Genomic DNA, 16,178 nt, shown 5'->3' with positions numbered 1-16,178 from the left:
ACCCATCTCTTACCAAGGTCCTGAAACTGTCCCTAAGGAAGCCCTGATGCTGTCTCTAAGTGAGGCCTTGAGGCTGTCCCTAACAGAGGCCCTGAGAATATCTTTAACATAGCCCCTGAGGCTGATCCTACCGTGGCTCTTATGCTGCTCCTAAGTCATGCCCTGACACTGTCTCTAGCTAAGGCCCTGACGCTAGGCCTCACTCAGGCCCTGTCCCACTCCCGAAGTCAGGCTCTGACGCTCTTCCTACCCGAAGCCCTGACACTCACTGCTCCTAAATTAGGTCCTGATGTGCTAAGTAACTAAGGTCTTGACACTATCCCTAGGTCATTTCCTGACACTCTCCCTAGACCTTAACCTAACCTTCTCTTTAGCTAATGTCGAGATTAGCTAAAGAGATTCTTTAGAACGAGATTCTTTCATCTTCTGAATATAGTTTTCTTCAAAACCTAATTTTTAGAGTGTTACTAACTTTAAACAAAATGTACTCAACTGCTGTGGAATATTCCTTCATAGGAGCGTGCATGGTTCACTTCTGCATCTGCTTGTGGTGGTGTTCAGGTTGCTTTCAGCTGTAGATCCCCTTATGCTAGCTAAATCCCTGATTCTGTCCCTAAATGAGGCCCTGAATTTAGGTCCGAGGCCGTGAACCTGTCCCTAACTGAGGCCTGGAGGCTCGTCCTAATGCAGGCCCTGACACTGTCCCTAACTAAGGCTCTGACACTACACCTAGCTCAGTCACTGTCACTGTACCTAACAAAGGCTCTGATGCTAGTCCTAACTTAGGCCCTGACACTGCCTCTAACTAAGGCCCTGCTGCCGTCAATATCTGAACACCTGATATTCTCCTGAGCTAATAGCCTGACCCATGTCTTCCCAAGGTCCTGAAACTTTCCCAAAGTAAGCCCTGACGCTGTCCCTAAGTGAGGCCTTGAGGCTGTCCCTAACAGAGGTCCTGATAATGTCTTTAACGAAGACCCTAATGCTGTTCCTACAGAGGCCTTTCTGCTGCTCCTAAGTCATGCCCTGATACTGTCCCTTACTCAGGCCCTAAAGATAGGCCTCACTTAGGCCCTGTTGCTGTACCTTAGTTAGGCTCTGATGCTGTCCATACATCAAGCCCTGGCGCTGGTCCTGATTAAGGCGCTCACGCTGCTGCTAACTAAGGCCCTGATGCTCTCAATAACTAAGGTCTTCTCGTTATCCCTTGGTCATTTCCTTTCACTATCTCTGGCCTGGAACCTGACTCTGTCCCGAGATAATCTCCTGCATCTTATGCTAACTGAAACCCTAATGCTCTCCCTAACTGAGGCCCTGACTACTCCTAACGAAGGCCATGACACTGAACCTAACAAAGGCCCGGAATCTGTCCTTAATATAGGCCCTGCTGCCAGCAATAACTAAAATCCTGACACTCTCCTGAGTTAATATCCTGACTCATTTCTAACCAAGGTCCTGACCCTGTCCCTAAGAAAGCCCTGTCGCTGTCTTTAAGTGAAGCCCTGAGGCTGTCTGTAACTCAGACCCTGAAGCTTTCCCTAACTGAGGCCTTGACGCTGTGACTAACTAGGGCTCCGGTCATGTCTTTAACTAAGAACCTAAAGCTGATCCAACAAAGGCACTGATGCTGCTCCTAAGTCATTCCTTGACAGGGTCCCCAGCTAAGGGCCTGACATTAGGCCTCACTCAGGCCCTGTCGCTCTCCTTAAGTCAGGCCCTGACGTTGTCCCTACCTGAAGCCCTAACACTGCTTCTGAATAAGTCCCTGAGAGTCTCAGTAACAAAGGTCTTCACACTATCCTTAGGTCATTTCCTGATACGATTCCAAGCCTTTACGCTAACCCTGTCCCGAGCTAATGTCCTACCTCTTATGCTAACTAAAGACCTTATGCTGTGCCTAATTCAGGCACTGAATTTAGTCCCAAGGCCGCTAGACTGTCCCTAACCCGGCTCGATGCCCTTATCGTCACAATGTTCCATGACCACTGTCATCACAATGCTCCACGCCCTTGTCATCACAATGCTCCATAACCCCTGTCATCACAATGCTCCATGACCTTTGTCATCGCAATGCTACATGCCATTGTCATCACAATGCTCCATGCCCTTATCATCACAATGATCCATGACCCCTTTCATCACAATGCTCCATGACCCTTGTCTAAAAAGCTACATGCCTGTGAAATCACAAAGCTCCATGCCCCCTGTCATCACAAGTCCCCATGACTCTTGTCATCACAATGTTTCATGGCCCCTGTCATTCAAAATGCCATATGACCACTCTCATCAAAATGTTCCATGGCCCTTGTCCTCACAATGCCCCGTGACCCCTGTCATCACAATGTTGCAGGCCCCCTGTCATCACAATGAGCCGTGACCCCTTTCATCACACTGCTCCAGGTCCGTTTTCATCACAATGCTCCATGGCCCCTGTCATCACAATGCTGCATGATCCTTGTAATCTCAATGCTCCATGGTCCTCGTCATCACAAATCTCCACGCATTGGTCATCACAATGTTCCATGACCCCTGTCATCCCAATGCTCCATAGCACTTTTCATCACAATGCTACATGACCACTTTTATCACAATGTTCCATGACCACTTTCATCACAATGCTCCATGACCACTTTCATCACAATGCCCCATGACCCCTGTCATCAAAATGCTCCATGGCCCTTGTCACCACAATGCTCCAGGACCCGTCATCACAATTCTCCATGGCCCTTGTCATCACAGTGCTCCATGGCGCTTGTCATCACAATGATCCAGAGCCTTAGTGCTTGAGTTGGGAGTAGTATCATTGCCTCAGTTAGGGACACTGTCATTGCCTGAATTGGGCAATGTGTCAGAGCCTTAGTTAGGGACAGCGCCAGGACGAGTTGGGAGTAGTGCCAGTGCCTTAGTTAGGGACAGCGCCTGTGCTTGCGTTGGGAATAGTGTCAGGGCATAGTTAGGGACAGTGTCAGTGGCTGAGATGGGAATAGTGTCAGGGCCTTAGTTACGGACATTGTCAGTGCCTAAGTTGGGATTTTTGTCAGGGTCTTTATTATGGACAGTGTCAGGGCCTGAGTTAAGAGTAGTGTCAAGGCCTTAATTTGGAGGAGTGTCAGTGTCTCAGTTTGGAGTAGTGTCAGACCCTTAGTTAGGAACAGCGTCAGTGCCTGAGTTGGGAGTAGTGACATGGCCTAAGTTAGGGACAGTGTCAGGGTCTGAGTTAGAAATAGTCTCAAGACCTTAGTTAGGGAGAGTGTCAGTGACTGTGTTAGGAATAGTGTCAGGGCCTAAGTTAGGAGGAGTCTGAGACCGGTAGTTAGGAACACTGTCAGGGCCTGAGTTGTGAGTAGTTTCAGGGCCTTAGTTAGAGAAAGTGTCAGTGCCAGAGTTGGGAGTTATGTCAGGGCCTTAGTTAGAGACAGTGTCAGTGCCTAGTTTGGGAGTAGTGTCAGGGCCTAGTTAGGGACAGTGTCAGGGCCTGAGTTGGAAGTAGTGTCAGGGCATTAGGGACAGTGTCAGTGGCTGAGATGGGAGTAGTGTCACGGCCTTAGTTATGGACAGTGTCAGTGCCTGATTTGGGAGTAGTGTCAGGGCCTTAGTTAGGGACAGTGTCAGTGCCTAGTTTGGGAGGAGTGTCAGGGCCTTAGTTAGGGACAGTGTCAGTGGCTGAGATGGGAGTGGTGTCAGGGCCTTAGTTAGGGACAGTGTCAGGGCCTGAGTTGGGATTAGTTTCAGGGTCTTTATTATGGACTGTGTCAGGGCCTGAGTTAAGAGTAGTGTCAAGGCCTTAATTTGGGAGAGTGTCACTGTCTGAGTTGGGAGTAGTGTCAGACCCTTAGTTAAGGGACAGCGTCAGTGTCTGAGTTAGGAATAGTGCCAGAGCCTAAGTTACGGACAGTGCCAGGGCCTGAGTTAGGAGTAGTCTGAGACTGGTAGTTAGTACCCGTGTAAGGGCCTGAGTTGTGAGTAGTTTCAGGGCCTTAGTTAGCGAAAGTGTCAATGCCGGAATTGGGAGTAATGTCAGGGCTTACTTAGGGAGAGTGTCAGTGCCTGAGGTGGAAGTAGTATCAGGGCCTTAGTTAAGGACAGTGTCAGTGCCTGAGTTCGGAGTACTGTCAGGGCATATTTCGGGACAGTCTCAGTGCCTATTTTGGGAGTAGTGTCACGGCCTTAGTTAGTGACATTGTCAGTGCCTGAGTAAGGAGTAGTGTCCGGGCCTTAGTTAGGGACAGTGTCAGTTGCTTAGTTAGGAGTAGTGTCAGGGCCTAAGTTAGGGCCAGTGTCAGTGCCTGAGTCAGGAGTAGAGTCAGGGTCTAAGTTAGGGACAGTGTCATTGCTTGAGATAGGAGTAGTGTCAGGGCCTTAGTTAGGAGTAGCATCAGTGCCTTCGTTAGGTATTGTATCAGCGCCTCAGTTGGGAATAGTTTCAGGGCCTTATTTAGGACAGTGTTAGTGCCTGAGTTAGGAGTTGTGTCGGCCTTAGTTAGGGACCTTTTCAGGGCCTGAGTTAGGAGTAATGTCAGGGCCTTCCTTAAGTATTGTGTCGGCGCCTGAGTTAGGAATAGTGTCAGGGCGTTAGTTAGGGACATTGTCAGGGCATGATTTAGGAGTTGTGTTAGGGCGTGAGCTATGAATAGTGTCAGGGCCTTAGTTAGTGACAGTGTCAGTGCTGAGTTTGGAGTAGTATCAGGGCCTTAGTTAGAGACACTGTCAGGGCCTGAGTTAGGTGTATGTCAGGGCCTTAGTTAGGGACAGTGTCAGTGGCTGATTTAGGAGTAGTGTCAGAGGCTTTGTTGGGACAGTGTCAGGGCCTGAGTTAAGAGTAGTGTCACAGCTTTAGTTAGGACCAGTGTCAGGGCCTTAGTTAAGTCCAACATCAGCGCCTATGATAGGAATCAGATCAGGACCTGTGTTACAGGTAATGTCAGGGCCTTATTTAAGAACAGTGTCAGGGCCTGAGTCCTGACTTACTCCTTACTCTCCTCAATGAGGACTTTTGACACTACTGCTAATTCAGGCCTTGATAATGTCCCTAACTAAGGCCCTTACACTACACCTAAATTAGGCCCCGACATGATACTTAACAAAGGCTTTGTTGCTGGTCCAAACTAAAGCCCTAAAATTGGTCCTAAATAAGGCCTTGACACTAATCGCCTTGAAAGTTTCCCTAACGTAGGCGCTGCTACCATCAATATCTAAAGTCCTGACATTATCCTGAGCTAATATCCTGACCCATGTCTTACCAAGGTCCTGAAACTCTCCCAAAGTTAGCCCTGACACTGTCCCTAAGTGAGGCCCTGAGGCTGTCCCTCACAGAGGTCCTGATAATGTCTTTAACTAAACTCTAATGCTGATCTTACAGAGACCCTTATGTTGATCCTATGTCATGCCCTGACGCTGTCCGTAGCTAAGGCCCTGACTCTAGGCATCACTCAGGCCCTGTCGCTCTCCCTAAGTCAGGCTAAGACTCTGTCCCTACCTGAAGCCCTGACGCTGGGCCTAAATTAGGCACTGATGCTCTAATTAGCTATGGTCTTGACAGTATCCCTAGGTCATTTCCTGACACTATCCCTAGATCTTAACCTAAACTTGTCTTTAGCTATTGTCGAGCCTCTTATGCTAACTAAATCCCTGATGCTGTCTCTAACAAGAGCCTGAAATTAGGCCCGAGGCCGTCAACCTGTCCCTAACTGAGGTTGGAGGCTCATCCTAACTGAGGCGCTGACATTGTCCCTAACTAAAGCCCTGACACTACACCTAACTCAGTCCCTGACACTGTACTTTACAAGGGCTCTGATGCTAGTCCTAACTCAGGCCCTGACACTGTCTCTAAGTAAGGCTCAGAATTTGCCCCTAATATAGGCCCTGCTGTCAGCAATAACGAAAAACTGGACACTAGCCTGAGTTAGTATCCTGACATATTTCTAACCAAGGTCCTGACACCGTCCCTAAGAAAGCCCTGTCGCTGTCCCTATGTTAAGAACTGAGGCTGTCCCTAACTCAGGCCCTGAAGCTTTCCCTAACTGAGGCCTTGAAGCTGTGACTAAGTCAGGCCCTGATCATATCTGTAACAAAGACGCTAAGGCTGATCCAACAGAGGCGCTGATTCTGTTCCTAAGTCATGCCCTGACAGTGTCCTCAGCTAAGGGCCTGACGCTAGGCCTCACTCAGGCCCTGTCGCTCTCCCTAAGTCAGGCTCTGATGCTGTCCCTACCTGAAGCCCTGACACTGGTTCCAAATAAGGATCTGATACTCTCAGGAACTAAGGTTTTGACACTATGCTTAGGTCCTTTCCTGACACTATCCCTAGACCATAACCTGACCCTGTCCCTAGCAAATGTCGTGCCTCTTATGCTAACTACAGCCCTGCTGCTGTCCTTAACTAAGGGCCTAAAATTACTCTCGAGGCTGTGACCCTGTCCGTACCTAAGGCCTCGATGTTCGTCCTAATTCAGGGCCTGACACTGTCCCTAACTAAGGCCCTGCTGCCGTCAATATCTAAAGTCCTGACACTATCCTGAGCTAATTTCCTGACCCATCTCTTACCAAGGTCCTGAAACTGTCCCTAAGGAAGCCCTGATGCTGTCTCTAAGTGAGGCCTTGAGGCTGTCCCTAACAGAGGCCCTGAGAATATCTTTAACATAGCCCCTGAGGCTGATCCTACCGTGGCTCTTATGCTGCTCCTAAGTCATGCCCTGACACTGTCTCTAGCTAAGGCCCTGACGCTAGGCCTCACTCAGGCCCTGTCCCACTCCCTAAGTCAGGCTCTGACGCTCTTCCTACCCGAAGCCCTGACACTCACTGCTCCTAAATTAGGTCCTGATGTGCTAAGTAACTAAGGTCTTGACACTATCCCTAGGTCATTTCCTGACACTCTCCCTAGACCTTAACCTAACCTTCTCTTTAGCTAATGTCGAGATTAGCTAAAGAGATTCTTTAGAACGAGATTCTTTCATCTTCTGAATATAGTTTTCTTCAAAACCTAATTTTTAGAGTGTTACTAACTTTAAACAAAATGTACTCAACTGCTGTGGAATATTCCTTCATAGGAGCGTGCATGGTTCACTTCTGCATCTGCTTGTGGTGGTGTTCAGGTTGCTTTCAGCTGTAGATCCCCTTATGCTAGCTAAATCCCTGATTCTGTCCCTAAATGAGGCCCTGAATTTAGGTCCGAGGCCGTGAACCTGTCCCTAACTGAGGCCTGGAGGCTCGTCCTAATGCAGGCCCTGACACTGTCCCTAACTAAGGCTCTGACACTACACCTAGCTCAGTCACTGTCACTGTACCTAACAAAGGCTCTGATGCTAGTCCTAACTTAGGCCCTGACACTGCCTCTAACTAAGGCCCTGCTGCCGTCAATATCTGAACACCTGATATTCTCCTGAGCTAATAGCCTGACCCATGTCTTCCCAAGGTCCTGAAACTTTCCCAAAGTAAGCCCTGACGCTGTCCCTGAGTGAGGCCTTGAGGCTATCCCTAACGGAGGCCCTGATAATCGCTTTAACGAAGACCCTAATGCTGATCCTACAGAGGCCTTTATGCTGCTCCTAAGTCATGCCCTGATACTGTCCCTTACTCAGGCCCCAAAGATAGGCCTCACTTAGGCCCTGTTGCTGTACCTTAGTTAGGCTCTGATGCTGTCCATACATCAAGCCCTGGCGCTGGTCCTGATTAAGGTGCTCACGCTGCTGCTAACTAAGGCCCTGATGCTCTCAATAACTAAGGTCTTCTCGTTATCCCTTGGTCATTTCCTTTCACTATCTCTGGCCTGGAACCTGACTCTGTCCCGAGATAATCTCCTGCATCTTATGCTAACTGAAACCCTAATGCTCTCCCTAACTAAGGCCCTGACTACTCCTAACTAAGGCCATGACACTGAATCTAACAAAGGCCCGGAATCTGTCCTTAATATAGGCCCTGCTGCCAGCAATAACTAAAATCCTGACACTCTCCTGAGTTAATATCCTGACTCATTTCTAACCAAGGTCCTGACACTGTCCCTAAGAAAGCCCTGTCGCTGTCTTTAAGTGAAGCCCTGAGGCTGTCTGTAACTCAGACCCTGAAGCTTTCCCTAACTGAGGCCTTGACGCTGTGACTAACTAGGGCTCTGGTCATGTCTTTAACTAAGAACCTAAAGCTGATCCAACAAGGGCACTGATGCTGCTCCTAAGTCATTCCTTGACAGGGTCCCCAGCTAAGGGCCTGACATTAGGCCTCACTCAGGCCCTGTCGCTCTCCTTAAGTCAGGCCCTGACGTTGTCCCTACCTGAAGCCCTAACACTGCTTCTGAATAAGTCCCTGAGAGTCTCAGTAACAAAGGTCCTCACACTATCCTTAGGTCATTTCCTGACACGATTCCAAGCCTTTACCCTAACCCTGTCCCGAGCTAATGTCCTACCTCTTATGCTAACTAAAGACCTTATGCTGTGCCTAATTCAGGCACTGAATTTAGTCCCAAGGCCGCTAGACTGTCCCTAACCCGGCTCGATGCCCTTATCGTCACAATGTTCCATGACCACTGTCATCACAATGCTCCACGCCCTTGTCATCATAATGCTCCATAACCCCTGTCATCACAATGCTCCATGACCTTTGTCATCGCAATGCTACATGCCATTGTCATCACAATGCTCCATGCCCTTATCATCACAATGATCCATGACCCCTTTCATCACAATGCTCCATGACCCTTGTCTAAAATGCTACATGCCTGTGAAATCACAAAGCTCCATGCCCCCTGTCATCACAAGTCCCCATGACTCTTGTCATCACAATGTTTCATGGCCCCTGTCATTCAAAATGCCATATGACCACTGTCATCAAAATGTTCCATGGCCCTTGTCATCACAATGCCCCATGACCCCTGTCATCACAATGTTCCAGGCCCCCTGTCATCACAATGAGCCATGACCCCTTTCATCACAATGCTCCAGGTCCGTTTTCATCACAATGCTCCATGGCCCCTGTCATCACAATGCTGCATGATCCTTGTAATCTCAATGCTCCATGGTCCTCGTCATCACAAATCTCCACGCATTGGTCATCACAATGTTCCATGACCCCTGTCATCCCAATGCTCCATAGCACTTTTCATCACAATGCTACATGACCACTTTTATCACAATGTTCCATGACCACTTTCATCACAATGCTCCATGACCACTTTCATCACAATGCCCCATGACCCCTGTCATCAAAATGCTCCATGGCCCTTGTCACCACAATGCTCCAGGACCCGTCATCACAATTCTCCATGGCCCTTGTCATCACAGTGCTCCATGGCGCTTGTCATCACAATGATCCAGAGCCTTAGTGCTTGAGTTGGGAGTAGTATCATTGCCTCAGTTAGGGACACTGTCATTGCCTGAATTGGGCAATGTGTCAGAGCCTTAGTTAGGGACAGCGTCAGTGCCTGAGTTGGGAGTAGTGACATGGCCTAAGTTATGGACAGTGTCAGGGTCTGAGTTAGAAATAGTCTCAAGACCTTAGTTAGGGAGAGTGTCAGTGACTGTGCTAGGAATAGTGTCAGGGCCTAAGTTAGGAGGAGTCTGAGACCGGTAGTTAGGAACACTGTCAGGGCCTGAGTTGTGAGTAGTTTCAGGGCCTTAGTTAGAGAAAATGTCAGTGCCGGAGTTGGGAGTTATGTCAGGGCCTTACTTAGAGACAGTGTCAGTGCCTAGTTTGGGAGTAGTGTCAGGGCCTTAGTTAGGGACAGTGTCAGTGCCTGATTTGGGAGTAGTGTCAGGGCCTTAGTTAGGGACACTGTCAGTGCCTAGTTTGGGAGTAGTGTCAGGGCCTAGTTAGGGACAGTGTCAGGGCCTGAGTTGGAAGTAGTGTCAGGGCATTAGGGACAGTGTCAGTGGCTGAGATGGGAGTAGTGTCAAGGCCTTAGTTAGGGACAGTGTCAGTGCCTGATTTGGGAGTAGTGTCAGGGCCTTAGGGACAGTGACAGTGACTAAGTTGGGAGTAATGTCAGGGCCTTAGTTAGGGACAGTGTCAGTGGCTGAGATGGGAGTGGTGTCAGGCCCTTAGTTATGGACAGTGCCAGGGCCTGAGTTGGGATTAGTTTCAGGGTCTTTATTATGGACTGTGTCAGGGCCTGAGTTAAGAGTAGTGTCAAGGCCTTAATTTGGGAGAGTGTCACTGTCTGAGTTGGGAGTAGTGTCAGACCCTTAGTTAAGGGACAGCGTCAGTTTCTGAGTTAGGAATAGTGCCAGAGCCTAAGTTACGGACAGTGCCAGGGCCTGAGTTAGGAGTAGTCTGAGACTGGTAGTTAGTACCCGTGTAAGGGCCTGTGTTGTGAGTAGTTTCAGGGCCTTAGTTAGCGAAAGTGTCAATGCCGGAATTGGGAGTAATGTCAGGGCTTACTTAGGGAGAGTGTCAGTGCCTGAGTTGGAAGTAGTATCAGGGCCTTAGTTAAGGACAGTGTCAGTGCCTGAGTTCGGAGTACTGTCAGGGCATATTTCGGGACAGTCTCAGTGCCTATTTTGGGAGTAGTGTCACGGCCTTAGTTAGTGACATTGTCAGTGCCTGAGTAAGGAGTAGTGTCCGGGCCTTAGTTAGGGACAGTGTCAGTTGCTTAGTTAGGAGTAGTGTCAGGGCCTAAGTTAGGACCAGTGTCAGTGCCTGAGTCAGGAGTAGAGTCAGGGTCTAAGTTAGGGACAGTGTCATTGCTTGAGATAGGAGTAGTGTCAGGGCCTTAGGTAGGAGTAGCATCAGTGCCTTCGTTAGGTATTGTATCAGCGCCTCAGTTGGGAATAGTTTCAGGGCCTTATTTAGGACAGTGTTAGTGCCTGAGTTAGGAGTTGTGTCGGCCTTAGTTAGGGACCTTTTCAGGGCCTGAGTTAGGAGTAATGTCAGGGCCTTCCTTAAGTATTGTGTCAGCGCCTGAGTTAGGAATAGTGTCAGGGCCTTAGTTAGGGACATTGTCAGGGCATGATTTAGGAGTTGTGTTAGGGGGTGAGCTATGAATAGTGTCAGGGCCTTAGTTAGTGACAGTGTCAGTGCTGAGTTTGGAGTAGTATCAGGGCCTTAGTTAGAGACAGTGTCAGGGCCTGAGTTAGGTGTATGTCAGGGCCTTAGTTAGGGACAGTGTCAGTGCCTGATTTAGGAGTAGTGTCAGAGGCTTTGTTAGGGACAGTGTCAGGGCCTGAGTTAAGAGTAGTGTCACAGCTTTAGTTAGGACCAGTGTCAGGGCCTTAGTTAAGTCCAACATCAGCGCCTATGATAGGAATCAGATCAGGACCTGTGTTACAGGTAATGTCAGGGCCTTATTTAAGAACAGTGTCAGGGCCTGAGTCCTGACTTACTCCTTACTCTCCTCACTGAGGACTTTTGACACTACTGCTAATTCAGGCCCTGATAATGTCCCTAACTAAGGCCCTGACACTACACCTAAATTGGGCCCTGACATGATACTTAACAAAGGCTTTGTTGCTGGTCCAAACTAAAGCCCTAAAATTGGTCCTAAATAAGGCCTTGACACTAATCGCCTTGAAACTTTCCCTAACGTAGGCGCTGCTACCATCAATATCTAAAGTCCTGACATTATCCTGAGCTAATATCCTGACCCATGTCTTACCAAGGTCCTGAAACTCTCCCAAAGTTAGCCCTGACACTGTCCCTAAGTGAGGCCCTGAGGCTGTCCCTCACAAAGGTCCTGATAATGTCTTTAACTAAACTCTAATGCTGATCTTACAGAGACCCTTATGTTGATCCTATGTCATGCCCTGACGCTGTCTGTAGCTAAGGCCCTGACTCTAGGCATCACTCAGGCCCTGTCGCTCTCCCTAAGTCAGGCTAAGACTCTGTCCCTACCTGAAGCCCTGACGCTGGGCCTAAATTAGGCACTGATGCTCTAATTAGCTATGGTCTTGACAGTATCCCTAGGTCATTTCCTGACACTATGCCTAGATCTTAACCTAAACTTGTCTTTAGCTATTGTCGAGCCTCTTATGCTAACTAAATCCCTGATGCTGTCTCTAACTAAGAGCCTGAAATTAGGCCCGAGGCCGTCAACCTGTCCCTAACTGAGGTTGGAGGCTCATCCTAACTGAGGCGCTGACACTGTCCCTAACTAAAGCCCTGACACTACACCTAACTCAGTCCCTGACACTGTACTTTACAAGGGCTCTGATGCTAGTCCTAACTCAGGCCCTGACACTGTCTCTAAGTAAGGCTCAGAATTTGCCCCTATAATGCCCCTGACACTACACCTAACTCAGTCCCTGACACTGTACTTTACAAGGGCTCTGATGCTAGTCCTAACTCAGGCCCTGACACTGTCTCTAAGTAAGGCTCAGAATTTGCCCCTAATATAGGCCCTGCTGTCAGCAATAACTAAAAACTGGACACTAGCCTGAGTTAATATCCTGACATATTTCTAACCAAGGTCCTGACACTGTCCCTAAGAAAGCCCTGTCGCTGTCCCTATGTTAAGAACTGAGGCTGTCCCTAACTCAGGCCCTGAAGCTTTCCCTAACTGAGGCCTTGAAGCTGTGACTAAGTCAGGCCCTGATCATATCTGTAACAAAGACGTTAAGGCTGATCCAAAAGAGGCGCTGATTCTGTTCCTAAGTCATGCCCTGACAGTGTCCTCAGCTAAGGGCCTGACGCTAGGCCTCACTCAGGCCCTGTCGCTCTCCCTAAGTCAGCCTCTGATGCTGTCCCTACCTGAAGCCCTGACACTGGTTCCAAATAAGGATCTGATACTCTCAGGAACTAAGGTTTTGACACTATGCTTAGGTCCTTTCCTGACACTATCCCTAGACCATAACCTGACCCTGTCCCTAGCAAATGTCGTGCCTCTTATGCTAACTACAGCCCTGCTGCTGTCCTTAACTAAGGGCCTAAAATTACTCTCGAGGCTGTGACCCTGTCCGTACCTAAGGCCTCGATGTTCGTCCTAATTCAGGGCCTGACACTGTCCCTAACTAAGGCCCTGCTGCCGTCAATATCTAAAGTCCTGACACTATCCTGAGCTAATTTCCTGACCCATCTCTTACCAAGGTCCTGAAACTGTCCCTAAGGAAGCCCTGATGCTGTCTCTAAGTGAGGCCTTGAGGCTGTCCCTAACAGAGGCCCTGAGAATATCTTTAACATAGCCCCTGAGGCTGATCCTACCGTGGCTCTTATGCTGCTCCTAAGTCATGCCCTGACACTGTCTCTAGCTAAGGCCCTGACGCTAGGCCTCACTCAGGCCCTGTCCCACTCCCTAAGTCAGGCTCTGACGCTCTTCCTACCCGAAGCCCTGACACTCACTGCTCCTAAATTAGGTCCTGATGTGCTAAGTAACTAAGGTCTTGACACTATCCCTAGGTCATTTCCTGACACTGTCCCTAGACCTTAACCTAACCTTCTCTTTAGCTAATGTCGAGATTAGCTAAAGAGATTCTTTAGAACGAGATTCTTTCATCTTCTGAATATAGTTTTCTTCAAAACATAATTTTTAGAGTGTTACTAACTTTAAACAAAATGTACTCAACTGCTGTGGAATATTCCTTCATAGGAGCGTGCATGGTTCACTTCTGCATCTGCTTGTGGTGGTGTTCAGGTTGCTTTCAGCTGTAGATCCCCTTATGCTAGCTAAATCCCTGATTCTGTCCCTAAATGAGGCCCTGAATTTAGGTCCGAGGCCGTGAACCTGTCCCTAACTGAGGCCTGGAGGCTCGTCCTAATGCAGGCCCTGACACTGTCCCTAACTAAGGCTCTGACACTACACCTAGCTCAGTCACTGTCACTGTACCTAACAAAGGCTCTGATGCTAGTCCTAACTTAGGCCCTGACACTGCCTCTAACTAAGGCCCTGCTGCCGTCAATATCTGAACACCTGATATTCTCCTGAGCTAATAGCCTGACCCATGTCTTCCCAAGGTCCTGAAACTTTCCCAAAGTAAGCCCTGACGCTGTCCCTAAGTGAGGCCTTGAGGCTATCCCTAACGGAGGCCCTGATAATAGCTTTAACGAAGACCCTAATGCTGATCCTACAGAGGCCTTTCTGCTGCTCCTAAGTCATGCCCTGATACTGTCCCTTACTCAGGCCCTAAAGATAGGCCTCACTTAGGCCCTGTTGCTGTACCTTAGTTAGGCTCTGATGCTGTCCATACATCAAGCCCTGGTGCTGGTCCTGATTAAGGCGCTCACGCTGCTGCTAACTAAGGCCCTGATGCTCTCAATAACTAAGGTCTTCTCGTTATCCCTTGGTCATTTCCTTTCACTATCTCTGGCCTGGATCCTGACTCTGTCCCGAGATAATCTCCTGCATTTTATGCTAACTGAAACCCTAATGCTCTCCCTAACTGAGGCCCTGACTACTCCTAACTAAGGCCATGACACTGAACCTAACAAAGGCCCGGAATCTGTCCTTAATATAGGCCCTGCTGCCAGCAATAACTAAAATCCTGACACTCTCCTGAGTTAATATCCTGACTCATTTCTAACCAAGGTCCTGACCCTGTCCCTAAGAAAGCCCTGTCGCTGTCTTTAAGTGAAGCCCTGAGGCTGTCTGTAACTCAGACCCTGAAGCTTTCCCTAACTGAGGCCTTGACGCTGTGACTAACTAGGGCTCCGGTCATGTCTTTAACTAAGAACCTAAAGCTGATCCAACAAAGGCACTGATGCTGCTCCTAAGTCATTCCTTGACAGGGTCCCCAGCTAAGGGCCTGACATTAGGCCTCACTCAGGCCCTGTCGCTCTCCTTAAGTCAGGCCCTGACGTTGTCCCTACCTGAAGCCCTAACACTGCTTCTGAATAAGTCCCTGAGAGTCTCAGTAACAAAGGTCTTCACACTATCCTTAGGTCATTTCCTGATACGATTCCAAGCCTTTACCCTAACCCTGTCCCGAGCTAATGTCCTACTCTTATGCTAATTAAAGACCTTATGCTGTGCCTAATTCAGGCACTGAATTTAGTCCCAAGGCCGCTAGACTGTCCCTAACTCGGCTCGATGCCCTTATCGTCACAATGTTCCATCACCACTGTCATCACAATGCTCCACGCCCTTGTCATCACAATGCTCCATAACCCCTGTCATCACAATGCTCCATGACCTTTGTCATCGCAATGCTACATGCCATTGTCATCACAATGCTCCATGCCCTTATCATCACAATGATCCATGACCCCTTTCATCACAATGCTCCATGACCCTTGTCTAAAATGCTACATGCCTGTGAAATCACAAAGCTCCATGCCCCCTGTCATCACAAGTCCCCATGACTCTTGTCATCACAATGTTTCATGGCCCCTGTCATTCAAAATGCCATATGACCACTGTCATCAAAATGTTCCATGGCCCTTGTCATCACAATGCCCCGTGACCCCTGTCATCACAATGTTCCAGGCCCCCTGTCATCACAATGAGCCGTGACCCCTTTCATCACAATGCTCCAGGTCCGTTTTCATCACAATGCTCCATGGCCCCTGTCATCACAATGCTGCATGATCCTTGTAATCTCAATGCTCCATGGTCCTCGTCATCACAAATCTCCACGCATTGGTCATCACAATGTTCCATGACCCCTGTCATCCCAATGCTCCATAGCACTTTTCATCACAATGCTACATGACCACTTTTATCACAATGTTCCATGACCACTTTCATCACAATGCTCCATGACCACTTTCATCACAATGCCCCATGACCCCTGTCATCAAAATGCTCCATGGCCCTTGTCACCACAATGCTCCAGGACCCGTCATCACAATTCTCCATGGCCCTTGTCATCACAGTGCTCCATGGCGCTTGTCATCACAATGATCCAGAGCCTTAGTGCTTGAGTTGGGAGTAGTATCATTGTCTCAGTTAGGGACACTGTCATTGCCTGAATTGGGCAATGTGTCAGAGCCTTAGTTAGGGACAGCGCCAGGACGAGTTGGGAGTAGTGCCAGTGCCTTAGTTAGGGACAGCGCCAGTGCTTGCTTTGGGAGTAGTGTCAAGGCCATAGTTAGGGACAGTGTCAGTGGCTGAGATGGGAATAGTGTCAGGGCCTTAGTTACGGACATTGTCAGTGCCTAAGTTGGGATTTTTGTCAGGATCTTTATTATGGACAGTGTCAGGGCCTGAGTTAAGAGTAGTGTCAAGGCCTTAATTTGGAGGAGTGTCAGTGTCTCAGTTTGGAGTAGTGTCAAACCCTTAGTTAGGAACAGCGTCAGTGCCTGAGTTGGGAGTAGTGACATGGCCT

The sequence above is a fragment of the Balaenoptera physalus genome (genome assembly GCF_965194825.1).
Source record: "Balaenoptera physalus genome assembly, contig: HAP1_SCAFFOLD_122, whole genome shotgun sequence".
Classification (NCBI taxonomy): Eukaryota; Metazoa; Chordata; class Mammalia; order Artiodactyla; family Balaenopteridae; genus Balaenoptera; species Balaenoptera physalus.
Note: the sequence above shows the minus strand (reverse complement) of the source record.